At 38.0% G+C, this 12203-nt stretch overlaps 1 pseudogene; it reads left to right on the plus strand.

Moving 5' to 3' along the window:
- LOC132529316 (programmed cell death protein 10-like) overlaps window positions 1–11545 on the plus strand; it is a 46486-nt pseudogene extending 34941 nt beyond the window's left edge.
- Window positions 11546–12203: the final 658 nt, after the last annotated feature.

Genomic DNA, 12203 nt, shown 5'->3' on the forward strand with positions numbered 1-12203 from the left:
GAATTCACTGCTGTGGAACAGAATAAAGAAAAAAGAATGAAAAGAAATGAAGACAGCCTAAGAGACCTCTGGGACAACATTAAACGCAGCAATATTCGCATTATAGGGGTCCCAGAAGGAGAAGAGAGAAAGAAAGGACCAGAGAAAATATTTGAAGAGATTATAGTCGAAAACTTCCCTAACATGGGAAAGGAAATAGCCATCCGAGTCCGGGAAGTGCAGCGAGTCCCATACAAGATAAACCCAAGGAGAAACATGCCAAGACACATAGTAATCAAATTGGCAAAAATTAAAGACTAAGAAAAATTATTGAAAGCAGCAAGGAAAAAATGACAAATAACATACAAGGGAACTCCCAGAAGGTTAACAGCTGATTTCTCAGCAGAAACTCTACAAGCCAGAAGGGAATGGAATGATATACTTAAAGTGATGAAAGGGAAGAACGTACAACCAAGATTACTATACCCAGCAAAGATCTCATTCAGATTCGATGGAGAAATCAAAAGCTTTACAGACAAGCAAAAGCTAAGAGAATTCAGCACCACCAAACCAGCTCTACAACAAATGCTAAAGGAACTTCTCTAAGTGGGAAACACAAGAGAAAAGGACTTACAAAAACAAACCCAGAACAATTAAGAAAATGGTCATAGGAACATACATATCGATAATTACCTTAAATGTGAATGGATTGAATGCTCCAACCAAAAGACACAGATTGGCTGAATGGATACAAAAACAAGACCCATATATATGCTGTCTACAAGAGACCCACTTCAGATCTAGGGACTCATACAGACTGAAAGTGAGGGGATGGAAAAAGGTATTCCATGCAAATGGAAATCAAAAGAGAGCTGGAGTAGCAATACTCATATCTGATAAAATAGACTTTAAAATAAAGAATGTTACAAGAGACAAGGCAGGACACTACATAATGATCAAGGGATCAATCCAAGAAGATACAACAATTTTAGATATATATGCAGCCAACATAGGAGCACCTCAATACATAAGACAACTGCTAACAGCTATAAAAGAGGAAATCGACAGTAACAGAATAATAGTGGGGGACTTTAACACCTCACTTACAGCAATGGACAGATCATCCAAAATGAAAATAAATAAGGAAACAGAAACTTTAAATGACACAATAGACCAGATAGATTTAATTGATATTTATAGGATATTCCATCCAAAAACAGCAGTTTACACTTTCTTCTCAGGTGCACATGGAACATTCTCCAGGATATATCATATCTTGGGTCACAAACCAAGCCTCAGTAAATTTAAGAAAATTGAAATCTTATCAAGCATCTTTTCTGACCACAACATTATGAGATTAGAAGTGAATTACAGGGAAAAAAACGTAAAAAACACAAACACATGGAGGCTAAACAATACGTTACTAAATAACCAAGAGATCACTGAAGAAATCAAAGAGGAAATCAAAAACTACCTAGAGACAAATGACAATGAAAACACGATGATCCGAAACCTATGGGTTGCAGCAAAAGCAGTTCTAAGAGGGAAGTTTATAGCTCTACAAACCTACTTCAAGACACAAGAAAAATCTCAAACAAACAATCTAACCTTACACCTAAAGGAACTAGAGAAAGAGGAACAAACAAAACCCAAAGTTAGCAGAAAGAAAGAAATCATAAAGATCAGAGCAGAAATAATGAAAGAGAAATGAAGAAAACAATAGCAAAGATCAATAAAACTAAGAGCTGGTTCTTTGAGAAGAGAAACAAAATTGATAAACCATTACCCAGACTCATCAAGAAAAATAGGGAGAGGACTCAAATCAATAAAATTAGAAATGAAAAAGGAGAAGTTACAACAGACACTGCAGAAACACAAAGCATCCTAAGAGACTACTACAAGCAACTCTATGCCAATAATATGGACAACCTGGAAGAAATGAACAAATTCTTAGAAAGGTATAACCTTCCAAGACTGAAGCAGGAAGAAATAGAAAATATGAACAGACCAATCACAAGTAATGAAATTGAAACTGTGATTAAAAATCTTCCAACAAACAAAAGTCCAGGACCAGATGGCTTCACAGGTGAATTCCATCAAATATGTAGACAAGAGCTGACACCCATCCATCTCAAACTCTTCCAAAAAATTGCAGAGAAAGGAACACTCCCAAACTCATTCTATGAGGCCACCATTACCCTGATACCAAAACCAGACAAAGATACTACAAACAAAGAAAATTACAGACCAATATCACTGATGAATATAGATGCAAAAATCCTCAACAAAATACTAGCAAACAGAATCCAACAACACATTAAAAGGATCATACACCATGATCTAGTGGGATTTATCCCAGGGATGCAAGGATTCTTCAATATACACAAATCAATCATTGTGATACACCATATTAACAAATTGAAGAAGAAAAACCATATGATCATCTCAATAGATGCAGAAAAAGCTTTTTACAAAATTCAACAGCCATTTATGATAAAAACTCTTCAGAAAGTGGGCATAGAGGGAAACTACCTCAACATAATAAAGGCCATATATGACAAACGGACAGCAATCATCATTCTCAATGGTGAGAAACTGAAAGCATTTCCTCTAAGATCAGGAACAAGACAAGGATGTCCACTCTCACCACTATTATTCAACATAGTTTTGGAAGTCCTAGCCATGGCAATCAGAGAAGAAAAAGAAATAAAAGGAATACAAATCGGAAAAGAAGAAGTAAAACTGTCACTGTGTGCAGATGACATGATACTATACATAGAGAATCCTAAAAATGCCACCAGAAAACTACTAGAGCTAATCAATGAATTTGGTAAAGTTGCAGGATACAAAATTAATGCACAGAAATCTCTTGCATTCCTATCCACTAATGATGAAAAATCTGAAAGAGAAATTAAGGAAACACTCCCATTTACCATTGCGACAAAAAGAATAAAATACCTAGGAATAAACCTACCTAGGGAGACAAAAGACCTGTATGCAGAAACCTATAAGACACTGATGAAAGAAATTAAAGATGATACCAACAGATGGAGAGATATACCATGTTCTTGGAAGAATCAATATTGTGAAAATGACTATACTACCCAAAGTAATCTACAGATTCAATGCAATCCCTATCGAATTACCCATGGCATTTTTTACGGAACTAGAACAAAAAATCTTAAAATTTGTATGGAGACACAAAGGACCCCGAATAGCCAAAGCAGTCTTGAGGAAAAAAAACGGAGCTGGAGGAATCAGAGTCCCTGACTTCAGACTATACTACAAAGCTACAGTAATCAAGACAACATGGTACTGGCACAAAAACAGAAATGTAGATCAATGGAACAGGATAGAAAGCCCAGAGGTAAACGCACGCACCTATGGTCAACTAATGTATGACAAAGGAGGCAAGGATATACAATGGAGAAAAGACAGTCTCTTCAATAAGTGGTGCTGGGAAAACTGGGCAGCTACATGTAAAAGAATGAAATTAGAACACTTCCTAACACCATACACAAAAATAAGCTCAAAATGGATTTGAGACCTAAATGTAAGATTGGACACTATAAAACTCTTAGAGGAAAATAGAGGAAGAGCACTCTTTGACATTAATCACAGCAAGATCTTTTTTGATCCACCTCTTAGAGTAATGGAAATAAAAACAAAAATAAACAAATGGTACCTAATGAAACTAAAAGCTTTTGCACAGCAAAGGAAACAATAAACAAGACGAAAAGACAACCCTCAGAATGGGAGAAAATATTTTCAAACGAACCAGCGGACAAAGGATTAATATCCAAAATATATAAACTGCTCATGCAGCTCAATATTAAAGAAAGAAACAGCCCAATCCAAAAATGGGCAGAAGAGCTAAATAGATATTTCTCCAAAGAAGACATGCAGATGGCCGAGAAGCACATGAAAAGCTGCTCAACATCACTAATTATTAGAGAGATGCAAATCAAAACTACAATGAGGTATCACCTCACACCAGTCAGAACGGCCATCATCAGAAGGTCTATAATCAACAGATACTGGAGACAGTGTGGAGAAAAGGGAACCCTCTTGCACTGTTGGTGGGAATGTAAATTCATACAGCCACTATGGAGAACAGTATGGAGGTTCCTTAGAAAACTAAAAATAGAACTACCATATGATCCAGCAATCCCACTACTGGGCATATACCCAGAGAAAACCATAATTCAGAAAGACACATGCACCCCAATGTTCACTGCAGCACTATTTACAATAGCCAGGTCATGGAAGCAACCTAAATGCCCATCGACAGATGAATGGATAAAGAAGACGTGGTGCATATATACAGTAGAATATTACTCAGCCATAAAAAGGAACAAAATTGGGTCATTTGTTGAGACGTGGATGGATCTAGAGACTGTCATACAGAGTGAAGTAAGTCAGAAAGAGAAAAACAAATATTGTATATTAACACATATATGTGGAACCTAGAAAAATGGTACAGATGAACCGGTTTGCAGGGCAGAAGTTGAGACACAGATGTAGAGAACAAACGTATGGACACCAAGGGGGGAAAGCTGTGGGGGGTTGGGGATGGTGGTGTGATGAACTGGGTGATTGGGATTGACCTGTATACCCTGATATGTATAAAATTGATGACTAATAACAGCCCGCTATATAAAAAAATAAATAAAATTCAAGAAAAAAACAAACTAATAGGAAACTTTCTTGGGGTTATTTGTATGGAAATATATTAATATAAATGTTTCAGACATTACATGAAATTCCTAAAAATCTTTTATATGTTCTGGTATAATGTTATAAGTCATAATTCTCATTATTATTTTAAAGTGTATATCTCAGAAATAACTAAATTTCCTTGTCAACTGCATTATTATGAACTTTCATCAAATCTTTAACCGTGGTCATTTTCAAGTCTTTTGTCATTTACAGACAGTTCTGGGTGTACTCTGATGCTTTAGCAAAAATGTTCCTATAAAAGGGTTTCATCTTCAAGGAATTCATGGAAAAGACTCTGACAAGTACAGGTTTCTGGTAACTGACTATACCGCTGAACTGAATCAATAAGCATTTTCAGAACTCTAATGGAAAACTGATGAATTCATAAAAGTCCTAACAAAAGATCAACATGAAAAAAAATTAATTACATGGGACTGAGTGAACTGATGAGAATGATTATAATTTTTGTGACTTCTTGTTTGAATAAAAAAAAAATCCTTTTCCACCTTCTATCCTTTAGCTCGTTAGCTGAGTGTTTTTTCCACACTGTATCCTTCTATTTTTGTCTTGATTTCTTAAAGGATATTTTATTTCTAATTCTTTTCTGAGTTCTAGAATTTAAGTTCCCAGCTTTAAAAATTTTGATATATGTTTTTTTCATATTTTGTGTAACTATCTTAATGTCTTTTAACTAATTTTTATTTTAAAATTTAAAAATTTTTTTTGACATGAAACATTTTTCTTTTTAATTTGGAAAGGAGTCAATAAGTGATGTGGATTAGTTTTGATTATAAGGCATTAAGCCCCACAAACTTGATGGGCGCTGAAAGAACAGACGTGAATTTTGAGGTCTGCATCTGGCTTTACTAGTTCTTTAATATTCAAAATAGGCTACCTGCTACACTCCTCAGTTCATGTCCTCTTCTTTACAGGCAGGATGATAACACGTATCACTGCAGCATGATGCCTGTCTGATGCTAAGTGCAAGCTCTCTTCTTCTAAATTGTGTCCAGTACAGGTATCCTGGTATCCTGTAGGATGTCATAACTAATTTTTAAATAATAAGTTGCATTTTGGTCTGTTTGTGGGCATACTTTTCTGGGATGCTTTCATCATCTCTAAAAATACTACCATGCTCCCTGTTACTTCATTTCTTATTATAACTTCATATGAGATTTGAACTTGATGCTTCTCTGTTGCTCACTTTTATGTGAAATTAGTTTTCCTGACCTTTTAGATTGAGGCAGGATTTAGTAAAGCTTTTCTAATGTCACAAAGCTCCTTTTTCTGTTATTGTTATGTAATGTTTAAAAATATGGCCACTTGCTTCCCAAGATTTCCTGACTGTCTTCCTTTCTCCACTTGGGTGGGAATCTTCTCTTTTTTAATCTTACTTTTCCCTAATTGCTCAATTTTATTCTACTTCTAGTAGTTTCTTCACAGTATGGTTCCTTAATTGGAAGAAAATCCATTTAAGTTTTGAGAGTTCATAAGGATTAAACTGCTTCAACCCTTTCAGTCTTTACTTCGTGCTCCTTGAACTCACTTGGTATTAGAGAGAGAATTCATTCTCAGTTTCATCTGATGTACTCAGATTGACCCACTCTGCTCTCCAGTAAATAACTGTTGGCTCTTTTGGGGTTCTGTTCACCAGTTGACACAACCCTGTGTACTTCCCTCAACTTTCTCCTGCACAGGTGCCAATACCATGTGAGTCTCATGGCTGTTGCTGGTTTGTCCCCATGTGCTTATACTAGGGGAGATACCTTGTTGCCTAGTTTTGTGGTAAATGTTGTCCATGGATCTTTGGTTTTGCTATTTAATTGCTGTGTTTGCTTTAATGTGGGGATTCACCAAGATGGAAAGCTACAATGTCACTGTCACTACTGTCTTCCTAGAATCTCTAGATGGGACTTTAAAAGCAAAAATGACAACTACAACAACAAATTCAGTAATATGTTTTTTTTTATAATAGGTATACCTGAGACATATTTATAAGGAATTTTTTTTAACATAAAAGGATAGAAAAAGATATACCATGCAGTTATAAATCAAAATATAACTGATATAGGGGCTTCCCTGGTGGCGCAGTGGTTGAGAGTCCGCCTGCCGATGCAGGGGACACGGGTTTGTGCCCCGGTCCGGGAAGATCCCACATGCCGCGGAGCGGCTGGGCCCGTGAGCCATGGCCACTGAGCCTGCGCGTCCAGAGCCTGTGCTCCGCAACGGGAGAGGCCACAGCAGTGAGAGGCTGCGTACCGCAAAAAAAAAAAAAAAAAAAAAAAAAATATATATAACTGATATAATGATATTACTTTAAATAACCCTTAAGACAAAAAGCATTATTAGCAAAGAAAACAAAAAAAAAAAACAGTATCATTACACAGAAAATATTCACCAGGAATATATAATCAGAAACCTGTATTCTTTTAAGAAAAGAATTCTCAAAAATACAGAGAGTAAAAACTGAATGAATTACAAGGAGAAATTGACCAATATGTAATTTAAATGGGAATTTGTAACATATTACTCCCATATACAAAGCAATGATGAAGTTGATCTGATGAAAATATTGATATATTTAGAATCATGCATAAAACAATTACGAAATACATTTTTTCCCAAAGATACATGGAAATTTACAAAATCAGAGTCTGTTGAAGGTCACAAATGAAAACTCAGTAAATACCAGAACTGAAATTACACAGACCACATTCTTCAACCACAAAGCAAAATAATTAGAAAAAAAGATTATCTCTCTCCCCAGATCTGCATGCTTGGAAATTTTAGAAACACCCATAGTGTGTTATGAAACAAGGAAGAAATCGAATGAAAGTTTAAAATATTTAGAACTTGAGAAGGAAAACTTATTTCAAAACTTACAGGATGCAGCTAAAGCTGTAATCTGAAATGCATCTATCCAAAAGAAAGAGAAAATTAATGAACTAAGTGTTCAACTCAAGAAGTTAAAAAAGAGAACCACAGAGTGAACTCAAGAAGGAAAAAGAGAATATTTTGACAATAATGCATATTCACAAAATAGAAAAAAAGAGAGTAAGTTTTAAAAAGATAAAAAAGATATTTCTTTGAGGAGAATTATCAGGTGGCCAAAACCTAGCAAGACCGTAATTCTTGTAGAGTTCACACAACTCTGCTGCACCTTTTAAAGATTTTATTTTGTACCTACTATACAACAATGCAGAAAAATCCATGGCAGTTCTTTGAGACCTTTTGATGCTTTACTTCCCTCAAGGCTGCATTTCTCTTGCACAAAGATTTCCTTACATGAATTTACTTCTTCTGCTATCAGGAAAACAAATATTACATGCATAACACATGACAATTTTTAGAAAGAAAGTGCAGTCAAACATAACATGGGACAGTCCAGTTTCTGATTAATAAGAAGTTATTCTCTAATGGATTCTTGGTTCTACAAATGCATTCACAAGTTATTGCCCTTAAGTAGCAAGTTCCCCTAGTATTTTTAAGCTATAGTTCAATTTTTAAAACTTTTGAGGAATACAACTTGTCTAGAAAATAAACTACTCTTCTATAAACTGTACACGCAGCAGTAATTCAAATGCTGAAATCCTATCCCTGCAGCTTTTCTTCTTAAAGCCATGGACAGATGCACTTGCATGATCGTCCGCCTAAGTGCTTTCTTCAGTTTTGAGCTCTATGGACCTCGCTCTTTTCATCTTCGTCCTGGTTTGGGACACATCTTCCTCTTTTCTGAAGCCGCTCTTAACCTGTGGTATAGTCAGCCAGGGAGCAGGGGGAGTAGTTGCATCTGCTGAGTACAGTCTCGAAGGTGGTAACTTTCAACCATTTTTCATGGCCGTACGTGAGTCTGATGAATGTGGTGTGGAGACCTGGAGGACGCGGTGTGAAGGCAGGGGGCATCCTGCAGCATGTGATGCGACATCGGTGCCAGGCTGTGATGCTTGCTTTGATATTTGCTAACACAGATACACTCTTAAGTGTTGAAACATATTGACTCATTTAATCCTCACAATATTACACGAGTGATTCTCTTATTATCCCATCTTACAACTTGTTCAAGGTCACAGAGCTACTAAGCATCAGAGCCAGGATTGGCACACAAGCAGTCTGTGTTCTCAAACCCACTGGCCAAAAGTCAGAGTCTATTCCATGCTCCACTAACCAGAGTTGCAGGTCCTACAGCCAAGCCGGGTGTTAAAACTGGTTACCCTTAACTAGACATCTAAGGTCCACCTTGAGCTCCATTGTCTAGAGCTGAGTCAAGTGTTTCTCAGGGTCCAACCCCATGACATCTCCCAGTGGGAGGTTGTGTGTCCTCTTATTTATCCATGTATGCCCTCCCCTATCAGGTCAGCCCAGGAACGTGATGATTCTGTCTTTTCAGTGCTGGGGCAAGTCAGCTCACTCCTGTGCACCTTGCCATGCTCTGTATCACCAGGGACCAATACTGTGCTGACACCCAGCAGGGCTCAGTAAAGATCTTCTGATGAATGAATGAGTTGACAGGGTACCAGTGTGCTAGGCACTGTGCTTTGGGGAGTGATAAAGATTGTAAAGATTAGTAAGACCCCACCTGTCTCCTTCAAGAGCTCATATTCTAGTGAGGAGTTTTTGAAAGTTCATCATCCTCTCAAACTACTGCAGGACATGGATTTTGAGATCAGATCTGATTCACCTGACTGGCTGTGTGGCCTCTGACAAGTTATTTTACTCCTTTTATTCTCCATTTATTCGGTATGATCCTGTGACCTGCCTCATAGATGTGTTATGAGGATTAAATGAGATAACGCTTGAAAAATTGCGGTGTCCCCAAAGGGAGCTGCCTGTGGTTTTATTCATTGCTGAGGACCCGCAGGGACACCATGGGAACTCTCTTTGGCTGGATGGACCCCTGAAGGCAGCAGGCAGTGCATCCCACTCAAGCGTCTGGCAGGTCCACCATCCCCTGTTGTGTGAACCTGGATGCTTGGGGAATAAAACACCCATAATTAAGAATAGAAGTTACCTGTGTTGGGTAACTTCGGGGACATTGTCGTCTGCAATTATTCCTATAGGCTGAAGTTTCTCTGTGTCTCTCCTTTAGGAATTCCTTTGGCTGAAAAAGGCAGTGAGCCCATGAACTGTTTCCTTCCAGCGATTGCCAGGACCTTTGCCCCACCTCTTACATTCTGGAAATATTTCTCAGACACCCCTCTCTCCCCAACATCCAGACACCACTCTTCAGCTTGGGAGCAGGGAAGGTCAGGCATTGCTGTCGTCAGTTGCTTGGACTCCTTCAGCACGAAGCTCACCTGTGGAATGTACAGGGCCGTCCCTGCTCTGGGCTCTGCTTTGACACAGGGAAAAGGTTGGCTAACCCTTCTTTAGCTCTGGAGAGTTCTCCCCATCATCAGAGGCTGCAGGGGGTCTAGCCAAAAGAGGGGATGTGGAGTCAAGTATGTCTGGGGTGGAGCCTAAGCTTGTGACCTCAGACCCATCTCAGCAGCTCAAGTAAGATAAACTTGTATCTGACTCTATGATCTCAAATTGCCCCTCTTTTTAGCCTCAATTTCCCTATCCCTCTATAAATACTAATATGATAGCTAGAGAGTCTCTGTTCCTTGAACTACAAAAAAAAATTAGCTCAAACATAAAAGTTTCAGATCCTCCCCTGGCTTTCTGAGAATCCCTTAAGATGCTTATTCCTCATGGTCTCATCAGTGAGGTTTCCCTGAATGCCCTTTCTACATTTAAACTTCACCCCCCATGCCCATTTACGCCCATTTTCTTGACCATCTCTCTCTGTTTTCCTTGGGTTCCTGCTGATAGCCAAGCTTCTAGGATTCCAACTTTTATTCCCAGTTGTTTATCAAGATATTCCCCTTTTCCTCCCAAGACAATTTTTGTCCTAAAAGGCATTTTGATGGCCACTGTTTTTAAAATGTACATTTTTATTTCATCACAAGAGAAAACTTTATTCATTGCATGGTGAGGATCAGATAGGCTAATAAAGGTCCAGTACAGTGCCGTGTACCCAGTAGGGAGCAAATAAACATCAACAGTGGAAGTTATGAAGATTAATTGATATATATAAAAGCACTTAAAAACTGTAACACACTGTACATGTGAAGGATTCTCATTATCTATACTAGTACCTTAAGTCCTAGTAGATGTTATACTATTCAGACCATGTTCAAAAGTAGCTGGGACAGTACATGGTCAAGCTCCTATTTCTTTGTTTGAGAAACTTTTCCTTTCTAAAGAAGGTAGAGTAGGAGGTATAACACAAACTAAAGTCAAATCCTTGGGCTCAGCACAAAGACTCTACATATCAGGACAGGAAGAAAATACAGGTTTCACATAAGACGTCGTTATGAAACTTTTAGAGGAAAACAGCGTAGAAGTTAACTTCACTAAGTCCCTCCTTCGAATGGCTGCCGCTGATGTGGAAGAGTATGTGATGAAACAACCAGAGGCAGAATTCCAGGACCCAACTGAAAAGGCAGGAGCGCCTAAACAAAGTCCCAGTAAGATCCCAGCGGAGATCAATACCAGAGTGAGATTTCTGCAAGCAGTCAAGGATATCCCCAGTACAATTAAAGAACTCTTTGATGCAGTGAGTAATGTCTTCAAGAAATCCTAATACCAGAACCGCATAGCACTTGAGTGCCAAAAATAAAGAATTTTTAAAGTATTCCGAAAGTTTCAGACATACTCTGAAAAGCTGTTTTGAAATGGCAGGGCAATCAATGCATTCCTAGGTGCCAACCGACTAAATCATCAAACCAACTTGGTGTTCCAGACCTTCAGAACTGCCCTCAAGACTGGACACGTTAAGAGATGTGCTTTTCAGTGGCAGCGTTGAACTGCCTTTATCTGTAAATTTTCAAGTTTGACTGTATAAATTATGAGTCTCTCCTGAAGGGATCTAACCCAGGATGTTGAGTGGTATTATTGCCACTTTGTGTTTTTGTAAAATGTCTCTTAATCACAATCCTGCACTGAAGATTTTATTTGCTATTATCATTTATTTAAGACTTATAAGCCAAAAAATTTACAGTCTAATGTCTCATAAAACATGCCTTAAAAGAATTGTAAATATTGGTATTTGTTTCTGACATTTTAACTTGGAAGCGATGTGCTGCCAGATGATGTATTTAACAATATTTGGTGGCAAATACTCAATAGTTTACATCTGTTTTAAAAAAGCAGAACACTCTATGAATAATATGGATTAAGGAATATGTTCTAAGCATGGACTACAGTGTGGAAAGAGCTGGGGCTTGAAGGTCTATAAGGGGAATCGGAGGCTTAGAGCAGAGACACTGATCAGCCATCATAAAGCCCAGGTGCCATGGACAAATCAAAGGTTGCAGGGAACCCTGGAGGCTCGGTATGCCAGCTTGGTGAGTTTGAAGCCAGGTGTCTGGTGATGGGCTTAGGTTTGCCTTTGTCTGAAAGAAAAGAACGCAGACTGGTTAAGAGGCGAACAAACTGGAATTTGCTGATACCTGTGTAACTGG

Source organism: Lagenorhynchus albirostris, chromosome 11, assembly GCF_949774975.1.
Source record: "Lagenorhynchus albirostris chromosome 11, mLagAlb1.1, whole genome shotgun sequence".
NCBI lineage: Eukaryota > Metazoa > Chordata > Mammalia > Artiodactyla > Delphinidae > Lagenorhynchus > Lagenorhynchus albirostris.